The sequence below is a fragment of the Adiantum capillus-veneris genome, chromosome 15 (genome assembly GCF_014529385.1).
Source record: "Adiantum capillus-veneris isolate H3 chromosome 15, ASM1452938v2, whole genome shotgun sequence".
In the NCBI taxonomy this organism is placed as follows: domain Eukaryota; kingdom Viridiplantae; phylum Streptophyta; class Polypodiopsida; order Polypodiales; family Pteridaceae; genus Adiantum; species Adiantum capillus-veneris.
The window spans coordinates 21965170-21988156 of NC_140945.1; the positions used below are offsets into that span (position 1 = coordinate 21965170).

The window sequence follows — 22987 nt, forward strand, 5'->3', positions numbered from 1 at the left end:
AGTGGGAGGCATCGCATGCACTCCCACAACAATCTTCGCAACCTTCAATGGCAGAGATTGAGTTTGAGGATCTCATTACTCTAATCTTGCCTCTTATTTGGGCTACGAGCTCTACACACCGCACTCCAAGGCATCAGGATACCACCAATAATGCCCAAGGCCGATGGTACATAAAACCTTGCTCATCTATCCACTGGTGGAACCACTTCGTGTTCTACGCTCATGCAGACGAAGAATGATGGAGGGAAATTTTCAAGCTTCCCATCAACCTATTCAGTAGCCTATGTGACCTGATTCATGAAGACTTGCAACAAGAGAATATACCAGCTAGGTTTTACAACTTGCCTGGCAGACTATTCACAATGGAGAAGAAAGTCGCAATTTGTGTCATGGTATTGGCATCGGGAAACATGCACTACCATGTGGAAAACACTTTTAGTTGTGGCCGGTCCACTGTCACCACATTCCTCCACAGGTTCATTGCATCACTTGTGCATAGAGGAGGTCATTTGATAAACTAGCCTACAACCAAATAAGACATGGAAGATATGAAGGATGGGTTCAAGGCTCTTAGAGGATTTCCCAACTGTTGTGGTGCCATCGACTGCACACACATCAACATAGACCTACCTCAAAATGAGCAGAGTGAGACTTGGAGAGATAGGTATGGCCACTACACAATGAATTTACAAGCCATCGTGCACTCCAACATGCGATTCATAGATGTCAATGTGGGTTGGCTAGCTTCAAGCAATGATAACAAGTTCTTTCGCAATTCCGGGATTTATAGGCTTTGCCAACAAGGAGGTGATCATCTAACTGGCGCTGCATTTCAATTCCAAGATCTTGCCTTTTGAGAGTATATAGTTGGTGATGGAGGGTATGTCTTCCTACCATGGCTGATGATACCATTTCAACGTGCACAGCTCATAAGTCAGCACCATCAAAACTTTAATTTCATGAAGTCTTCGACAAGGACAGTGGTCGAACATGCCTTCGCCAGACTCAAATGCACTGGGCAAATTTTGAAAGGCACAATCAGCTCCTCGGACATCCAGAAACTTCCCAACCTCATTCTGGCCTGTTGAATTATACACAACATGGTGGTCACACTAGGTGATGAAACTATTAATCTAGAGGAGCATGACATTGACTTGAATGATCCACATGTGGATAATCCCCACATGAATGATGGCCACGTAGAAGGAGAGGATGCTTCTGAGGCAATTAGTATGCGGGACACCCCCCTTGAATACTTTGACATGCAAGGGCTTAACAATTGAGGTTAAGAGTACGTATGCAATCACTGTAACAAAGTAGTATGTTTTTTCAATTCATCCCATTTTTCTTTTAGGATTTATGGTGTATAACGTAAATGTTTCACTACAAAAGGTCACTTGATGCCTCTTGTATTTATGGAGGGAGCTAAGGTTTTTTAAAAAAATTGATTTTCAAATTTTTGACGCCTCTTCCGGCACGTATTTTGAAGGGAGCACGAATGCTCATTCCGACGCCCCTTTTGATGACTGTACCGATGACTGTACTGATAGTTGTGCTGACGATACCTGCAACAACCAAAACCACGGGCTTTCTCTGTTCATTTCTCTTAGTTCTTGTGTGTTTTCTTAGGTTCTCCTCTTCAACATCTCTCACAGATCTGCTGCGATACATTCCGTCGAAGGTGCTAATCTTGCTTGTGGGTTAGCGCATAACACTAAGGTAAGATTGTTTTCATGTTTACTTATAGATTTAGGGTTTAGGGTTTAACTTTGTGTTTGTGTGTGCGTTATTGCAGGTTCCAGGACTTTTACAACAACTTTCATTGCTCAAATAGGACGAATGTGAGTGCTTAATCCTTTAAATGCATATTAAGTATATTTAAATTACTTTGTATATTAAGAAAAGAAAATTTCATGCTTTAAACTTTGAATGCTTTAAAAGAAATTAGGATTTGTTATGAGAAATTTCATTTTAAATTATGAAAAAAATTGTTCAAGTTTATGAAAAAATCTTGTTTTGAAAAAAAAAATTATTGAATTATGTCGTTTTTTAAATTATGCAGTTGATGGGGTTTATGTTTTAGGTTAAGTTTAGGTTATAAGATAAGTTAGATTAGGTTATGTTACATTAAGTTAAGCTACTTTGTTATGTTAGGTTATACGTTAGGTTAGGTTAAGTTATATTATACGTTAGGTTAGATTAAGTTAATCTACGTTAGGTTAGTTATATTAGATTAGGTTAGGTTAAGCTACACTAAGTTAGGTTAGGTTATCTTATATGTTAGGGTAGGTTAAGTTAATCCACTTTAGGTTTAGTTACGTTAGGTTATGTTAGGTTAGGTTAGGTAAAGCTACGGTTAAGTTAGGCTAAGCTACGTTCGACAATATGGCAAGCTATAGAGCTTACCCACAGCACATATTAAAAACAACAGAATGGTGATCCGTTCGTCAATATGGCAAGCCATAAAGCTTACCCAGAACACATATGCATTGTGGGAAAGCTCCATGGCTTTTTGTATTGCTAAGGGCTCGCCATTGTGTTGTTTATATGTCTACAAGGGGTTTTCAAGTCCTAAAATAGCACCATGGCAAGCCGTTTGGCAATACGGAAAGCCATAGATCTTGCTTACAATGCATATGCATTGTGGACAAGCTTTATGGCTTGCCGTATTGCCAAACGGCTCGCCATTGTGTTGTCTATATGTCTGTGAGCAGTTTTTAGGCCATAAAATCGCTTTGCAACTCGAAAAACAACACAATGGTGAGCCGTTTGCCAAATTGGCAAAGCCATAGAGGTTACCCACCATCGCATATAGATTGTGGGAAAGTTGTATGGCTTGTCGTTTTGCTAAATGCCTCACCATTGTGTTGTTTTTATGTTAGGTTAGGTTTGAGTTATATGTTAGGTGACATTATAAGCTAGGTTAGAGCCGTCGACAGCATAATAGTCAAAAAATACAAACGGACTTCGAATATGACTCGTGTACTTCTAAAAACGCAAACGGACTTTGGTTAGGTTAGGTTATAGGTTAGGTAGATGTTATAAGTTAGGTTACATTAAGTTAAGTTAGGTATAGATTTTACGTTAGGTTAGATTATAGGCTAGGCATAACGATTATAGGTTAGGATAAAGCTAGCGTCAAATTAATAGTAGAAGAAATGCAATCAGACTTTGAAGATGACTCATGTACTTCTAAAAATGTAAATGGAATTTGGTTAGGTTAGGTTATAGGTTAGGTAGATGTTATAAGTTAGGTTACATTAAGTTAGGTTACATTAAGTTAGGTTAGATTATAGGTTAGGCATAACGATTATAGGTTAGGATAAAGCTAGCGTCAAATTAATAGTAGAAGAAATGCAATCAGACTTTGAAGATGACTCATGTACTTCTAAAAATGCAAATGGACTTTGGTTAGGTTAGGTAGATGTTATAAGTTAGGTTACATTAAGTTAGGTTAGATTATAGGTTAGGCATAACAATTATAGATTAGGTTAGAGCTAGCGTCAAATTAATAGTAGAAAAAATACAATCGGACTTTGAAGATGACTCATGTACTTCTAAAAATGCAAACGGACTTCAACTAGGTTAGGTTTAGGTTATAATTTAGGTTACATTAAGTTAGGTTATATTGTATAGGTTTTATGTTAGGTTAGATTATAGGTTACGCATAACGATTATAGGTTCGGTTAGAGCTAGCGTCAAATTAATAGTAGTAAAAACGCAATCGGACTTCGAAGATGACTTTGTACTTCTAAAAACACAAATGGACTTCGGTTAGGTTAGGTTATAGGTTAGGTAGATGTTATAAGTTAGGTGATATTAAGTTAAGTTACGTATAGGTTTTATGTTAGGTTAGATTATAGGTCAGGCATAACAATTATAGGTTAGGTTAGATCTATCGTCAAATTAATAGTAGAAAAAACGCAATCGAACTTCGAATTAGATGACTTGTGTACTTCTAAAAAATGCAAACGGACTTCGGTTAGGTTAGGTTATAGGTTAGTTTAGGTTATAAGTTAGGTTACATTAAATTAGGTTAGGGTTGTGTTATATGTTAGGTTAGATTATATGTTAGGTTAGAGCTAGCGTCAAATTAATAGTAGAAAAAGCACAATCGGACTTCAAAAATGCACAAAGACTTCAAGAACCTTAACATATAGTCATTGATCAATAAAGACGAGATTATTACCCTGTGGTCCTAATCTCCGTGCATCTCTGGACCGAGGTGTGCGGGGATCGGGCATGGCTAGAGAATCTGAGGTTGTTAAAGCTTGTCATGTATTTAGTAGTGTGTAGTTATAACAACTAGAGTGTTTTATTTATTTGTTGCATCATTGGTAGATAAAGTATGGACGATAGGATGGCATGTCCTTCTACGCATTGCAAGCATTATATCTTTCAAAAACGAAAAATTTGTGACCAATACATACGCAATCACGGCCTCTTTTCGATAGAGCAAGTACAAGACCTGCGTTATCGATCTCATGGTCTAGAGATTGAAGGTCAAAGTCTTCAAGTAGATATTGTTGCAACTTCATCCCAGAGAAGACAATTTTCAAACGACAAACCATCGACTGAGTCCTCCCAACCAATACCTGAAGCAGCATTTCAAGAAGTAGAGATGGAGTAGATGTTGGACGCATTCTTTGACATGGATTCCAACATAGAAGGTGACAACATTGAACGCAGTACTGTATACCAACCATCGACTAGATTTTCAAACAAGCAGCCATTGACTCATTCCTCCCAACCAATACCTGAAGCAGCATTTCAAGAAGTAGAGATGGAGTAGATGTTGGACGCGTTCTTTGACATGGATTCCAACATAGAAGGCGACAACATTGAACGCAGTACTGTATACAAACCTTAGCCATCCCGTTTATATCAATGGCATGATAGTAACGATGAAAAGGGCGAGATGATGCAAAGTCTTGCACGCATGTCGCTCTACACTGGTGCAAAAATGTCAGTTCTCCGTACCGCATTGGCAATGCTTGTCTACGGGTGGTCCGACGCCTCAGTCACATGAGTTTTTTAGGTAAACATATTTATCCTAAGCATGGTAAAGTGCAAATTACAGCTCATATAAAGTGATTAAAGAGTTGAATTGTTCATGTAACGTCAGGTTGTTGAATGAGCAAATTTTGTCAGAAGGGAATCACATGGTCACTACCTGTCCAACCGCTAAAATGCTTCTTACTAATTTGGGGTTGGATTATCAAAAAATACATGCATGTCCTAATGCTTGTATACTTTTTTGCAATGAGTATGCAAACCTGGAACAGTGTCCCAATTGTGGATCAAACACGTACAGGGAGGACACACAAGGAAAATTTATCCCTGTGAAGGTGCTTCGACACTTTCCTATCATTCCAAGAATAAAGAGCATGTTCAGGTGCAAGTCTATAGCCGCTTTGATGACATGGCACTCAAATACTAGATCGACAGATGATGTTATGCGGGTACCTGCTGACTCTCGTGCATGGAAGCACATAGAGGAAAGTTGGCCTACATTTAAGAATGAGCCTCGATGTATCTGCTTTGGTTTGGCAATGGACAGAGTAAACCCATTCTGATTAAGGAGTTCGTCATCGAGGACGTGGACTATTTGTCTGGTTAAGTATAATCTTCCATTATGGCTCGCTATCAAGAAGGGCCATCTGTTGTTGCCATTGATCGTCCCCATTGATCGTCCCAGGAAAGTACAAAGAAAAAGAACATGGACGTCTATCTCGCACCACTTATAGAAGAGCTCCAAATCTTGTGGATAGGAATCGATGTGCACTACAAGAGGCTGTGTGCTCTTGTGATTCTTTTAGTGACGAAAATACATTGGGTTTTTATAACCCCCGGCGTCGCTAAGAACGTGGATACGGGGACGTCTCTATAAGCGTCACTATGACAGTCGCTATATGCGTCGCTATAAACGTCGCTATATAGCGACACCTATAGCGATGATTATAGTGACACTGCAGACCTTATATAGCGACGTTCATAGCGGCGTCCGAGAGGAAAATTTTTTGGTGGTAGGGCATTCCACCCATCAACCATATTGAATGTTTCATTAATTAATTCACCTTTGGAAAAAAGTGCAAAGGTAGATATAGACCCAAAATAGTCACCCACAAGACAATATAACCATCAACTCCATCATCCATTGTATGTATTGTTTGCAAAATAAAGATACAAAACTGACAAGCTTGAATTGATGAAAGTAAATCAATGATAATTGTACATATAGGTAAAATCACTTGATTGTTAAACTTTGCAAATGCAATAGTTACAAACCATTGTCATTATTTTAAAAATATACATGGTTTTCAAAAAGACGTATAAAAGTCGTCTCATGATACATAAGCTATGACAAAAAGAAACTAATGCTATCTAGCTATGGCTAAACTGACTTCGTCTAATCAGACGTCTCATCGCGTACAAGCGGCATATCTGTCGGATTCTGCAAAAAAAACAATAAGATAGCTTTTTGTAAGTATAAACATATAGCAACGTTTATAAAATAATACAACAAATAGAAAAGAATAAATCCTAATACTAACCATGCGGCCGGGAGAACTCGGAATGTCCATAAGGGCGTTTAAGCCCTTCCTGCTTGTGTACTCATGCTCATACGGTGTGGGATCACGTCCTGTCATCGACCACTGTCAAAACATACAAAGAATCCATTATGTTAGAATTTAAAAACCCATAAACCCTAAACTATCAAACATAGAGAGCAATGCAAAAACACTTACAAAATCAGCCTCAAATGATGCCCACCCGCCGCTCCCCAAGTGGTGCGAGCTCCCTGTCTCTACTCGCGCTCTGGCTGCCTCCTTTTGTTGCTTCCACTTCTCAGGATTCTCGTGTGCTGCTTTCTTCGCATTCCTCCAATCTTCTTTGGCAGCCAATCTGGTCTGTTCCACCCATGCTTGATTGCTTTTTGCACTTTGGAATGCTTGTGCTTGCAGTATTCGCGCATTCGAACCTTCGTCATGTCTTCATTGAAGCGGTCATCCCATGTTGGAACGGGAAACTCGTCATGAAGCATGCTGATGACTCTGTCTTTTAAATCATTCGGTACTTCACTCTAGGTGTTTAGTATGTAGTGTCTAAACACCTGAGAGCAAACACCGCGCATGCACAAAATCACCTTCTTGCCTTCACCATCCAAGATGATGCCGCCGTTGAAGTTGACGGAGTAAGGCAATCCCTCTTGCCATTGACGCGCGAACCTGGGTGTCCCGATAGGGGTCTCTAGCGACGTGTCAATGGTGGTACGGAAGTCAGGTGTCTCCACTGGAGTCTGAGCTCCGAAGCGAGGAGTATCCACTGGAGTGACTCCTGGAGGAGTTGCTAGTGGTGTGTAAATGCGGGGAGCCACAGTCAGCAGTACAAATCCTCGTGTTGATGGCAATGTCGTGGTTGGTATCAGGGCGGACAAAGAAGGGGGGGGTAAACAGCCTCTTCGAACATGAGGCGGTGTCAAAGCATCGGTGCTGGCATCCCCACAACAACCGCCACCCCACCACTAGAGCGCCGGCGCCTAGACGAGTGTGAAGATCATCTTGTCGACACCGAAGCTTCGGAGCGTGCTGAATGCTCCGAAACAGAGGGAGATGGCAATGGAGTAGGAACCCACGATGGTGCACCAGAGCGATGATGCTCCACGTACCATTGTCTCTACTGGGGTGACAAAGAAGAAATAAACTCATCATCATCCATACCTGCATTAAACACATGAACATTTAAACTTAATATTGATAGATAGAGATAGAGATAGAGAGAGAGAGAGAGAGGAGGAGGTGCTCGTCGTCCTTGCTTATGAGAACATATCTTGAGCATACGTACTTGGAGTGGATGCAAAGACCATTAAATACAATGATGCAATGACGCAATGTTGCAATGATGTGTTCTTCTTCTATTCAACTTGAGTGATGGAAGAGGCAAGACGATAACTCAAAATTTTCAATCGAAAGAGAGAGAGAGAGAGAGAGAGAGAGAGAGAGAGAGAGAGAGAGAGAGAGAGAGAGAGAGAGAGAGAGAGCACGCAATCAAATCTTGCAGTCAAAAAACCAGGTGGTGGAGCTGCATGTGGCCGTGGATTGCCTAAGATCTGAGCACAAAATCAAAAGAGCGTTATACAACATGGAAGGTACTTAGAGAGCCAGAGTTTTTGCAAAACGTAGCAAAATTGTTCAAATACAATATTTATGTCTTTAAGAGATCTCTTTCTCATCCTCGCACAGCTCAGCATAACTTACTATATCTATATAGAGCTCTCCGTTTAAATACATGTCCTCCGTTTCATTTTGTAGATCCTCTGCACGCACCCCATAGTGAGTAGCAGCTTGATGTTCGTCTGGCTCCACCTCAACGGCTTCTGACTGAGCATCTTCTCCAATCTCCTCCATTGAAGCCACTGTGATTGGCACATGGTAGACTTCATACGTCCGTGCACTATGAGGGGCTACCTCTATGACGTACCACCAGTTTGATGTAGACTTTGTAGGATGAAATATCACCTGCCAGAGCCACATAACTTACATGAGAGCTTCGAAGCACATAAATTCTAAAATGAGATGTTAACTATTTACATACTTACTTGTTCACAATGCTCGGGTAGTACGAAAGTGTCTCTTAGGTCAGTCCATTTCTTAGTTGAATCCACCTCAAGAAAACTAGACTCTCCTCGCACAGTAGCGTTGTGACCCTCCATGTTTATCTTGAACCATTGCATGTCAAACAAGTCCACAAAAAATCCTTTATAATTGATCCTCAAAAGATATTGTAGCGTGCCGAAACAAGTGAGTTCCGCCACCACAGGATCTGCATCAAAGGACCGTCATCGACTAGACTGTTCAAATTTTTCCATGATTCCACAATCTTGAGTAAAACGCTTTTTGTCGATCCGTTCCACCCTAAAATGTCGACCTTTACACCATGCAGCTGTGTATGACTTATACTACAACCAATAAAGATTATGAGTGGCCTTTCAAACATCTAAAAAGTCACTAGTTGTACATTGCAAACTTACCTTGGTCGCGCAACCCCGAGAGTACTCCCACTCTTCCTCAGTCACTTCTTCACCGCACTGTTGTGCGCTTTTCAATCGGTTGTGCAACCATCTTAAGCTCATGAATGTTGGTAGGCTCTCTAGAACCATTGGATAGTGCATCGGTGGTCATCTTCCCCATCTCCACTCGATTCGTGCCCTTCGTCGCTCTTGCTTTGCATCCTCATATTGTGAAATCCACTTTTGCATCACTGGATTGTGAAGCATGCAAAATCGGTTGATTTTAGCCTCTAGATCTTCCGTCATCTTCTTCTCAACACCGAGATTGCATATGACAATCCCATATATGCGCTCATAATCTATGGTTCACCATAGCGTATCCTGGGCTTTATCAAATCCATCTAGCCACTCTCCAATGTACACTAGGGACTCTGATACCAGTCAACCTTCTGCCATGCTACCCTCTAGACGTGCCTTTTGACGCACATATCCCTTCAGCGTTTTCAAGAAACGTTCTAAAAGGAACATCCATCTGGAATTTACTGTGCTAGCTATTTCCACCTCATCAACTATGTGAACAAGAAGATGCACTTGAATGGTTAGCATGGTAGTAGGAAAATGTTTCTCAAACATGCACACAACCTCCGCAGCGTTTAGTTTGGCGAATGGTATGGAGTTTACATTGATCTCCTTTTGTGAGATCCATTGCACCAACTTTTCAAGTTTGTAGATTATGTTACGGACGTCAAGAGACAAACATCCCTCAATGGAAATCGGTAAAATAAACTGCAAAACACGTGCAACAATGATATTAAAGTCCACACACAAATTTGTTACACAACTCCCACTATGATATATTCCACTATGAACATACCTGACACATTTTATGCCAGTCGTGTGACTTCAAACCGGTAAGCTTTCCTTCTTTAGTAAAACACGTTCGGAGTGAGTGCATTACGCCAGTGGGGGTCCGCAGAGATCGAATGGTCTCTTTTACTTTGCGTTCTTGGGCTCCTGTGAAAATCCATGGTGCTTTAGGGAGTTTTATCGATCCATCGGACGCTGTTTGCGGCCAATATTGCTTCATACAATCCACATTTCTAAGGTCAACCGTGGCTCCCAAAGTATCTTTCTTGCCGGCCAGATGATCCCATAGTAGATTACCCACATTCTTGAATATGTGCATTGGATCGAGCAAGTGATTGATCATGAGTTGGGGCCACTATGGTAACTCGTACCATAGAGATAGTCTCTTCATCCCTGGGGACAATCCATCATCACACATCTCCTTCTGCTGTAACCATGCTTGTGCAGACATCCTCGGTGGCTCTCTTCCCAAAAAGCCATCACGTAACACACGATTCTCTGGAAGATATGCTTGATGACCTTCTTTCTTCTTCAATGAGGGCACCCTACGTGCATTCAGTCTAGGTCCACATGTTACACATGCTCTGTATCCGCTTGTTTGAAGCCCTGCATGTATACACATGATAATAGATCAGCTTGAGAAAAACCAAGATTTACAGTGTCTGATTGAGGCGTGCAAATAGATCACTTGGGAATTCTGTTAGTCCGGGATAGTCATGCATGGTCCACATTAGAATGCCTCTGATCAAAGCATTCCATCGACCTGTGTGTCGGCTCATATCCACCACTTCTATGCCAATACACAATGTTTGTAGCTCTTCCAATAGTGGACAAAGATACACATCCATATTCTTCACTTTATATTACCCCAGCACAATCAAGATTAGCCATAGGCGCCCCTTCTTTGTAGTCAACCACAGGGGAATGTTGTAGTTGACGATGACAACGGGCCATACACTGTAAGATGTTGATCTTTGACCAAATGGATTTACGCCATCCATAGCCAGGCCGAAGCGTAAATTTCGAGCTTCCGTGGAAAAATCCGACTATGTTGCATCCATATGTTTCCAGGCTGCGCAATCTGCAGGAATCCGTAGCACACCATCCAAAGATTTATTCTCCTCATGCCATGATGCTACGGCGGCCGTGGACTTACATTCGAAGAAACGGTTGATGCGAGGAAGTAGAGGAAAATTTCTCAAAACCTTTTGCGGAATTTTTGTTTCATGGAGATCTACTGGATATCTCTCGGAATCACATTTCGGAGACTTCTCCATGTCTATGTATTCCCCTCTGAAAAGAATGCAGCCATTAGGACAAGCGTGGATCGAATTGTAATCCATCCCCAAGTTTCGCAAAATCTTTCTTGCTTCCTCTCAAGAATCTGGCATCACATTATTAGCTGGTAGTATTGTGCTCTTTGAGCAATCTACACAACATAAAAATACGGTACAGTTGTGTAAAAATCTATCAGATCATTATACATTTAGAGTTTTCTTAAAGTAAACTAATTGTAATAGATCACCTGAAAAGCGCTATGACACTAATGTCACTCCATCCAAACTTTGCTTGCATGTTGAGAAGAACGAGGAGCGCTTTCAATCTAGACACACATGCTCCATTATACAATGGCGTATCGGCTTCACTTTTCATATGATCATAGATAAGCCTTTCTGAATCCATGATCATCTCGATCATTTTATCAATCTCGGGCTCAAACATTGCCTCGTTGGGAATGTGGTCTGCATGATCATCCCTCGAGCTGTCAGAGGCTACATCTTGTGGCCTCACATATGCTGCTTGACCAAAGCGCCTACGAACACATGTATTGGGTTGCAAGATTGCTGCCTGTTGGCCAGCATCAGAGTCCGAAAAGCTATAATTGGCGACAACTCGATCTATAATAGATGGATTGAACTCGTCAAATTTGTGAACGTGTCGCAAAGAAACGCGTCTTGTCCATGGCACAGCATGCTTTCAATGATTACAAGGACATAAGATCCTTGTTGAGAGATAGGTGTTTTGGTTGGACGGCCACACATCCTCGTCACTACTCATAATGAGGGTAAAAATCTTATAACCTGGACAACAAATTTAATCTTCTATTGGCATTCTTCATCTTCTCTCTCTCTCTCTCTCTCTCTCTCTCTCTCTCTCTCTCTCTCTCTCTCTCTCTCTCTTTGTTCACACTGTAAACTACCTCACATTCTCTAGTCATGTCCAATCCCCACACACCTCGGTCTAGAGGTGCACAGAGATCAGAACCACCTGGTTATAATCTTGTCTTTATTGGTCAATGACTATATTTGTGGGTACAAGAAATCTACACACCCACGTCTACATGATATTGCATGTAGTGGACAAAACCCCTTTGCCTCTTCTCTAGCTGTAGCATTTCACATTATCTTAAAATCTTTTGACAATAGATTTTTTCATCGTTCGTCTAACTCTAACTTTTTTACCGTAATCTCGAAGTTAGAATCTAATATAAAAATTCAATCCAAATCTTATCTTAAATCTAACCTAATTGAACATGTGGTGATTCGCTCCATTGAAGGGTCAAAGACATACCAAACTCTTCTTCTCAGCTTTTCGAGCTGCAATGCGAGATCTAGAGTGCTCGTCCTCTGACAATCTGCAAGCTTTCTCCAGTTTTCCCATCAAGGAGGTGGTCTCTCTCAGTATAATTAATATGAGAACAAAGCAATCAGCGCTTGAAAAAATGGCACTTTTGAAAGCTATGTAGCTATGTAGTAGTTTTTGTGTGGACCCGCTTGCTTGCTTGCACGTCTCTTGGAACTTCTGCGAAGCCGTCTGACTCTCCTTAGAGCTTGAGAGCAGCTCTCCATGAGTGCCCTCGTCTTGGCACATGCTGCTTTGACTTCTCTTTTGCCCCCTGCTTGCTAATATTTCATTCTTTGCCTCTAGGTGACCCTGATGCAGTGTTTGAGTCACTCCTAAGCATCTCCGACGCAGTGACCGAGACACCGGCCACTCTCAAACGCGTAGGCAGTATAATCCTTCAGTGTACTCAAAATAAACCTAAATCTAATCTAATCTAACTTAAATAAACCTAAATCTAATCTAATGTAAATCTTAATCTAACCTTATTTTAAATGATAAAAAGAAGAAAATGGTATAACCTTTCTATCACCCAAGTGTAGTAGATTGGTTATGCCATTTCCCTCTTCAATAACAGGTAAATAACGTAAATAAACCTAAATCTAATCTAATATAACGTAAATAAACCTAAATCTAACTAAAAATAAACCTAAATCTAATCTAATTTAACTTAAATATTCCTAAATCTAGTTTAATGTAAGTCTACATCTAACCTAGTCTTTAATGTCTTTTGGGATAGTTTCCTACGACGTTAAAAATATCTTCTTCTTGTGTGTGTGTGTGTGTGTTTGTGTGCCAATAAAAAGAGAAAAATGGTATAACCTTTCTATCACCCAAGCATGGTAGATTGGTTATGCCATTTCCCTCTTGAATAACAGGTCTTGAGTTCAACTCCTCGTCGGCTAGATCTTTAGGTCTCTTTAATTAGTTTCCTATGACGTTAAATTAAACTCTCTTCTTTTCGGGTGTGTGTCTGTGGGTGTGTGTGCACGCCAATAAAAAAAGGAGAAAAATGGTATAACTTTTCTATCACCAAAGTGTGATAGATTGGTTATGCCATTTCTCTCATGAATAATAGGTCTTAAGTTCAACTCCTATCGACTAGATTTTTAAAGTCTCTTGGGATAGTTTCCTACGATGTTAAGACTCTCTTCTTCTCCTTCTTCTCTCTCTCTCTCTCTCTCTCTCTTCCTCTCTCAATGTGTGTGTGCATTCTTTGTTTATGCATGTGTGTGTGCGTTTTTGGTTTATGCATGCTCTCTCTCTCTTTTCCTCTCTCAATGTGTACGTGCATTTTTTGTTTATGCATGTGTGTGTGCATTTTTTGTTTATGCTTGTGCTCTCTCTCTCCCTCTCAGTCTCTCTCTCTCTCTCTCTCTCTCTCTCTCTCTCTCTCTCTCTCTCTCTCTCTCTCTCTCTCTCAAAAACACAATGTGTGTGTGTGTGTGTGTGAGAGAGAGAGAGAGAGGGAGAGAGAAAGAGGGGAAGGGAACATGAGAGTGAGGAGAGGGAAGGAGCATAGCTGGCTCTCCTTCCTCTCCTCATGTGTGTGTGTGTGTGTGTGTGAAGAAGAAAGAGAGAGAGAGGGAGAGCGCACTTTACCTTGCTTGCTTGAGTGTGCGTCGAAAACTCAGATATGAGATCCGAGTTTTCGAATGCTCTCGGTTATTTTTTTAAGCCCTGACAGCGTCGCTATAGGCATCGCTATGAGCGTCGCTAAGTTACTTGTAATTTAGCGACGCCCATAGCGACGCTTATAGCAACGCCGTGGTTTTTCACATTTGATCGTCGCACTCCGAGTTTCGCTACTATTAAGTACCTCTTGTAGTGGTGGTTGATATGTCCCAACCAATCGAACGATGGAATGTACATGTGCAAGGCATTCTCATGTGGACCATGCACCATTGGTTAGAGGCCAGAGACACGTTCAATGACGGCGATCCCAAGCTGACATCGTTGGACACAAGACAATCCCAATAGATTTCAGTAGTAGAGAGATGCAGCCGGAGCATGTTTGGAGTCTATTGGAGCGTCACATATTGGGGGTGGAGGCTATGATACGCTTCAACTTGAGTTTGTAAGTATTATACGTATGCTTTAAATTATTGATAGTATATATGTTATTTGAAGATTTGTTTAATGTTAAACTATAATTTTGCAAGAAGTTGTCGTGAAGCCCCGTCCGACACGCAAAGAGGAGAAGTATGGGTACAAGCATGGACTTGTGGCCCTTTTGACCCAACTGCAGGAGGAGGGAGAGGAATTCAATTGGGAGGCATTACCATGAGGGATTCTCAATCAATGATTGTTTGCATATGTACAGTTTTGTTGTACTTATGTTTATGGTTTATGATTATGTTTATGGTCTGGTAAAGGTTTGACAATCAACTTATGTTTATGGTTATGGTTGTGCAAGGGTATGGTTATGGTTATGGTTTTGGTTATGGTTGTGCAAGGTTATGGTTATGGTTCTGGTGATGGTTCTGGTTTTTCTATGATGGTATAGCAATCGTGCTATGGTTATGGTTATGGTTATGGTTGTGCAAGGTTATGGTTATGGTTTTGGTTCAGGTGATGGTTATGGTTTTGCAAGGTTATGGTTATGGTTTTGGTTCAGGTGATGGTTATGATATTGCTATGATGGTATAGCAATCGTGTGATGCTTATGGTTATGGTCATGGTATAACAAGCAAGTTATGGTAATGGTAATGGTTATGGTATGGCCAACAGTTTATGTTTATGGTTTTACAGTTTTCAACTCATGTTTTAATCATGTTAACAAGTTATGTTATTCTTACAATTTTGCTAATTGCCATACACTCACTCTTTAGCGTCGGCTTGTAGGAGGAGTGCGGTTGCTTGTGCACTCTTGCTTTGGGCTGAGAGGGCTGTTTTCTTTTGCTGCAGTACATACAACATTAGTTCCTAGCCCTCTCTGACCAAAATATTTTTGCAGGTTTTGGTCGTTGGTACAGGTTACGGTGTCACCGTCGGTAAAGCCAACAAAATGAGCGTCGAAATTTAATTTATTAATATAAGTGCTTGCTCCATTTATTATTTTTACGCCTATTAATAGGTCTACTCCGACGCCTGCCACACCGATAGTCATACCGACGCTACGATATCGACGTCTCTTCCGAGGCTTCTTTCAGTGCTTTTTAGTTTAAAAATTAGCGCTATTTCGTCGGTACCTGTGCCGACTTCTGGGAAACCTCTTGTAGTGAGTCTAGAACAAATGGGTTATGAATGGATCAAGATATGTGCTAACTGCTCGGTAAATTTTTAATTTTCATATTACTTTTTTAGTTTTCTAATAGAAAAATAGTAAAAAGTGACCTTGAGAAACAACTATGATGACAAAACTTACTAGATAATGATGAGTAATGATTAAAAATGTCAAAATTTATATTGTGTCAAAGGTCTCGTGGAGATGCTTGGTGAGGGAACCTATGAAAATGGTGTTGACAACAATGCTAAGGATTTTATGCGTTTGAATTTGATGTTGGCGGACAAAATTATCGCTATCATTACACTGGCCAAGTAAAATTTATCACTTGAAGATTCGCATCAGGGGGATCTATAAACGGAGAAAGATCTAGCTGGTAGATGCATCAGAATATACATGACTACATTGACCTCTTAATATACCCATTATTAACAATACCTACAAGAACATAGCTTGTGTTTACACCTAATGTTTCAGATATAGGACTATTTATAATTGGGAGGGGATCTAAAAAAGACCTCGGCATTGTGAAATCTCATCTACCAAAAGTTGGAGGAATACAGTACAATAAGCTTCAACCATAGTGAATATACCTCATAAAATAGTCAATCATAGTCACCGTATCTCTGAAATGCAGTCAAGTTAGCTTGAAAGTTGTCACAAGACCATTAGCTACAAGACCATAGCAGAGAGGTCATTTGCGTTCACACCTGTTGTTCAAAATATAGGACTATTTAGAGCTGAGTCACGCCTGGGTTAGTAGGGGTCCAGAACTATAGGGCAAGATTAACGCTACCCCCACTAAAAGCAGGTCGCACCGAATGGGGTTAGGAAGTTTTTCTATAACTTTTGCAAACTAGAGAATCTAGCAACCGATAGCTTTTATTTTAGAATATTAATAGAAAATAAACGCAGCCAATGCTATGCAGCAAATCAACTCAACGCAACCAATGCTACGCAGTAATATTCAGCTCATTAAGAATTATAGCAGACAAGTAGCAACCCAGAACAACTCACAATGGTACTCACACTTGATCTCTTCAACTGGAAGAAAAACCATGCAGAGCACTCATAAAGGTTCCCATTTCCTAGAAGCATTCATAAAGGTGCACTTCCCCTATAGCTCTTCGTACCTTCAAGCTGCATAAGGATAGCTTCTACAAACTACCCATTGCATTTCTTACTTTCTTTCTAGGATAGGTTTCCTTCTACCGCTCGATATCTAAATACTTTAGCATTTTCCACATCATAGCAGTGCAAGACAATATCTCATGACACTACTTAACATATTTGCCCACCAACCAAAAATTTTCTTCTTCTTCTACTGTCAAAAAGCAGTAGCCTGAGGCAAGCTCTCCAAAGGAAGGATCTACAAATGATACAAAAAGATTAAAAAATACATATAATCAGAAGATGTTGCCATGGGTTTGTTCACGAAGAAGATGGAAAGAGAGCTGAAACCTAGTGTTTTGTGAATGTGAGAAGTGAAATTTAAACCCGCAAAATTCAATTTTATACTCAGTGCCACTTTTTAAAAGCACTTAACATTAACGTCAAAATAACTTAAAACTATAATTATAGACAACATCACGTGATAAGACATTTAAAAACACCAACATTGAAAGTATTCACGCTCCAAATTAAGAAACTTGCATATTCTAATTGAAATCTTAAACAAATTAAGAATGAAAAAGAGATTCAAAACACCATATGTGTTATAGAACAAACAACAGTTCATTGATTACAAAAACATATTGATCAAGCAAGGTATATTTAAGATTAAGATACTCGCAAAGGTGACTAAGATTTCAGCTGTTATTCACCAAGATGTCGTGCACTGCATTGTCCTGGAGGCATATTTGCAGATCAATTGATTCTCTAGCAGCAACATCAGAGTCTAGTGCCTCCCATTCTTCTTCCGTCAACTTCCATCTTCTGTAAGGAAGGAAAATCTAAAAGATTTGCTTCGCAATATGGTATTTGCACACCACATTCTCAGCAACTACAAATTACTTGATTGTATCTCCCTAGTCATTGACCACCTTAGTCTCCCCTCCTCCTACAAGAAAGCCATTGATTGCACTTCACCCTTTGCAAGTCCACATTGTTGGTGTCATGTGAACACTGTGTGCAGTCAAAAGACAAACACAAACACATTAAGGGACATAAACCAAGTTAGGGAAGCGTTGTGAGAACCACAAGTGCACTTCATTGTTGAATGCACATCCGCCTTGATCCTCCTTTTGGTTGTTGTGATCAAGGCACTATTTGGCTTATGCCATTCCATACTCTGCGAGGTTGGTGGGTGGACTGGTACCATATCCGATTTGCCTAGGCATTACATAAGTACGGTTAGAAAAAAAAATGTCCCGTGAGACAAGCTTCATGAATAGAAAACCAACATAGATCAGCTTGCCAAGGTCAACGTGGATGGCCTCAAAAGTTCCTGTAAAGGACTATATTGTCTCCCACTCTACAAAATCGTACGAGAAAACATCTACAAACATGAAAAAGCAATGAAAACCTTATAGACATCGAGGAAATATATACGGCAGAAATACAAATTATATACTCTAGAAACTTGAAAGAGGAGTGCAATTACAGTTTTACAAGAAACCTCAATGGCATCATCATTGTCTCTAGCTTCAGTTGTGAAGCAGCATACACATATTGCACCATTGCAAGTTGCTTGCCATCATGGGATTGCTTGAACTTCATGATAAATTCCCTTCCAATGGTGTACATGTGCTCGAGAATCCATGTGTCTCCTTGAGACCTTGTGTGCACCTCTTGAGCTGGGCTCCATTGTCACCCATATCAATCGTTTGAACTCCAACGTCACCCAACATCCACTATCATCTTGTACATTGCTGCATGAAATGGAGTGAATGACACTCCTAGGTCAGTGAGTACATGATGATTCCATGGGGAATAGTGGCACAACCTACAGAAAAACACTTATGATTAGACATTGAACATCCATGTTGTCAACTATATAAAGAGCAATATTCTTGATGGTACACAAAGACGAATTAAGGATGCCACTTACTACTATACTTCTCCACCTGCTTGCTGGCTTAATGGGGAAGATAATGTTGCAAAGCTTGAGAGGAAAGTAGATCCTCTCTAGAGAGCTTAATCGAGAAAGAGCAGGAAACCTGTTGAGGAAAGAAAGAGGGATGATGTAGCATAAGGAAATATTGCAAATATTCAAGTTTAGGTAGAGGTGTTTAGTGAGGCTCATGGAGAAACGAAAAACTTCACCTTGACGAGAATGCAACAAGCTTGAGGAGAATGCAGTAAGCTTGAGGAGGGAAAGGATGTTCAAGCTTTTGCTATAGAGCTTTTGGGAGGGAAAAATGAAAGAAAGGAAAGAGAAGCAACTTGCAAGGTGAAGGGATGAGAAGTGAGAGATGGTACAGTAGAGAGAGGGGGAGGGAATGATTAGCATATGTGTGGAGGGACCCCTTTTTAGGAGAGAGGAGGGAGAAACTTACAGACACTAGAGAGAAAGGATTGGTTTTTACTCAATTATTTAGAGAAAAGTTAAACTTTTTGAATCTATAAGAAATTTTCTCTTTATATTTTATAAAAGAGTACAAGTCTGAGCACTTACTTTTAGGGCCTACCATACCCACCATTGCAGTCCACATGGGCATCCACCCGTTTGCCCCGTCCATAATCTCCTTTTTAATCCCATGGCAAATAAAGAGGCCCCCTTAGAACCCATTCCCCTCCTAATGTGCTACAAATCACATTACCTCTCATCATGACTTGTTCACCTCTCTCGAGGATTTCCCTCATGGGAATTCAGTAACTTGTGCCAACAATGCCTCTTATCCTGTTAAGGGAGTTGGAAAGATTGTGTTGACTACTATGAATGGTAGTTCTTTCACACTTGTTGATGTAGTTTATGTACCTGGGATCAAGAAGAATCTTTTGTTTGTATTTGCACTTGCTAGACTTGGTCTTGTTGTGAAATTTGTGGATGACATATTTACAGTTCATGATCTCAATTTTGGTGATGAGATTGTTGCATTAGGAATTTTATGTTGTGGATTGTATAAGATCACTTTGTAAGACAAGTGTGGCTATAATTTTGCAAATGCAGTTGTGGATTCTAAGGCTATTTATGATGCAAAACTTTGGCATGCACATTTTGGGCATTTGAATTTTTCCAATTCGTCGCATTTGCAAAAAATTGATATGGTTGCTTCTTGCCACCTCTTGAAGTTAAAAAAACCCTCTTTTAACATGTCAGAATGGACAAAATGACCCCTTACTTTAGGAAATTTTTCCAAAATTGAATATAAAAACCCTTTATTTTAATGTATCTTTGTTTAATTGCCTAAAATTTTTGCATTAAAAAACCCCTCCTTTCGAACTCATGCTATAATTAACATAATTACATAGTGCACCCCTCGATAAAAAAAGAAAAGATATGTTGCATAAAGAAATGAATTGTTGGGAGTTGCTTCGCTTCTTGAAGTCCAAGTTGAAGATCTTCATCACTCATAAGTATATAGCTTGATGGAAAGCACAACAATCCAAGGACTGTCTACTTAGGTTTATGTTGCATCATTGCAAGTTGCTTGCCATCATGGGCTTGCTTGAACTCCATGATACTTCCCTTCCATTGGTGTACATGTGCTCGAGAATCCATGTTTCTCCTTTAGATCTTGTGTCCACCTCTTGAGTTAGGCTACATTGTCACCCACATCAATTGTTTGAACTCCATGGTCACCCAACATCCACTGCCGTCTTGAACATTGCTGCATGAAATGAAGTCAATGACACTCCTAGGTCAGCAAGTACATTATGATTCCATGGGAATAGTGGCACAACCTGCAGACAAACACTTATGATTAGGCATTGCACATCCATGTTCTTATCTATGTAAAGAGCAATATTCTTGATGGTACACAAAGACGAAGGATGCCACTTACTGCTATACTTCTCCACCTGCTTGTTGGCTTAATGGGGAATATAATGTTGCAAAGCTTGAGAGGGAAGTAGATCCTCTCTAGAGAGCTTAATGGAGAAGGAGCAAGAAACCTGCTGAGGAAAGAAAGAGGGATGATCTAGCAGAAAGATATATTGCAAATCTTCAACTTTAGGTAGAGGTGTTTAGTGAGGCTCATGGAGAAACGAAAAAATTCACCTTGAGGAGAATACAACAAGCTTGAGTAGAATGCAGTAAGCTTGAGGAGGGAAAGGAGTTTGAAGCTTTCACTATAGAGCTGTAGGCCAAAGTTTTTGATAGTAGGTGTCCATGGACATAGCTATTTGAGCCACCATTCCATGCTTTCACCCTGGTGCATACTTTGCATGATAGTAAACTGGATGCAGCTTTGTCTAGTCATAACCGTTCAAGTTCTCTCCATACATATTATGCATCCAATTGTTATCCTTTGTTTGTGTCTAGCTTATTTGATGTTGAGGAACCTTTGTCTTTTGGTGAAGCACAGAATTCAAAAAATTGGATGGCTGCCATGCAATCTAAATATGATGCACTTATAGAAAATGACACATGGAATTTATGTGATTTTCCTCCTGGAAAAAAGGCCATTGGTATGAAGTGGGTTTACAAGTTGAAATGCAAGCTCGATGGTGAGATTGATTTCTATAATGCTCGACTTGTTGCAAAGAGTTATGCACAAAAAAAAGGCATAAATTATGAAGAGACTTTTTCTCTCAATTGTCGTATGACTACTGTGGATTTTTTGTGTGCATTGGAAGCTCATTTTGGTTGGGATGTACATCAGTCAGACATTGTCATTTCTTTCTTGAATGGTGACATGTTTGAGGAAGTTTATGTAACATAGCCTCGCACTTTTTTCAAGAAAGGACAAGAGGATAAAGTGTGCAAATGTAAGAAAGCTTTGTATGGGTTGAAGAAATCTCCTCATTCTTGGTATGAGAAGGCTGACACTCATTTGGTCAAATGATGCTTTTGTAACAATCCAACATAAAGCACATTGTATGTAAAGTGTGAGGGTGAAGTACTTGTCATTGTTGAATTTAAGGCTGATTTGAATGCAATGTGAGGGTGATATTTCCTTGTGTCAGACAAGCTACATAGACAACTTTCTATCCAAGTTTGGACTTGAGGATTGCAAACCTATTGCCACTCCAATGGAAATGTGTTTGAAATTGATTCTTCATGATGTTGGTGATCCTTCCGATGTCATTCTTTACCAAACTGCTATAGGATGCCTCATTTATGTATGCAACACGAGGTCGGATATTTAGTTTTCAATCACTTGTAATGATCTGGCATGCTAAAGAGTGCACATGCATGGATGCATATGTATGCTGTGTGAATGCACCGGTGCATTGTGTGTGTGCGAGAATGCAAAAGGGAGAGAGTAGATGATGTGTGGGTGGAGTAGGGCTCAAAATGAGCTACTCCTTATTTGTGGTATATGTACAAAAATAAGGTGAGTAGTGACATGCACCCATAGCATGGGCAACCGGGCAAGGCATATATACATTTAACCTAACTATAAGGCAAAACTACTAGCTAACACCTACTATATGCCGATAAATGGGTCCTACTAGCTAAACTACTAGTATGTACAAGAAAACAGGTGAGAGACTCTCTCAACCTATGCCCACTGTCTTGCTCACTCATTCTACATGCAACCATATATGCTCTAATGTAGGCAAACGTGCGCACCCTTGCTAGAGCCTGTATGTAAATCAGGTAGAAAAATCTCTATGGTCTGCAAAACTCACAATGCATAATGCTAGTGTGTCTAGTGGTCCAAACCCCTCCCTGAATAGGCAGTGGAAACAACCTTGTATCTCATATTAGACTAGCTAGTGAGAGAGATGTGATGTTAGTCTGTCTCTAGCTCTATATGGCATAGCTCACAAATCTTGGCATCTGTTGGTACTCTAAATCTATCTGTCTTGATCTCTAACTGATGTGAAGATGTGCACATCTATCCAACAGCACATCCTAATCCATGGGATAGATGAGGGTCCATGTAGGTGGGTCGTCTGATCACAAAACCTTCCTCTGTAAGCTCAATGAGATTCTCTTTGTAGAAATACATCTTCGTGCCTAATTGAATCAAGTCCTATCTAATAAGCTAAGTGATCTTGGTCCATGTGAGAGACAAGGATGGTGCATCTAGCAAATACTGGAAGGGGGGTAGTCAATCCATGTTAAAACCATGCAGCTTGAACCAAGTTTTCATCTGTGCTTACCAACAAGAGGTGTCTCCCCCTAAGACACCAACTCGAGGCCACAGTTC

The 22987-nt window shown here is 40.2% G+C and overlaps 2 pseudogenes; one reads left to right on the forward strand and one right to left on the reverse strand.

The window, feature by feature from the left end:
* The first annotated feature begins 222 nt into the window (after positions 1-222).
* LOC147440378 (protein ANTAGONIST OF LIKE HETEROCHROMATIN PROTEIN 1-like) lies at positions 223-857 on the forward strand (annotated as a pseudogene).
* Positions 858-6409: 5552 nt separating this feature from the next.
* LOC147440379 (uncharacterized) lies at positions 6410-12748 on the reverse strand (annotated as a pseudogene).
* Positions 12749-22987: the final 10239 nt, after the last annotated feature.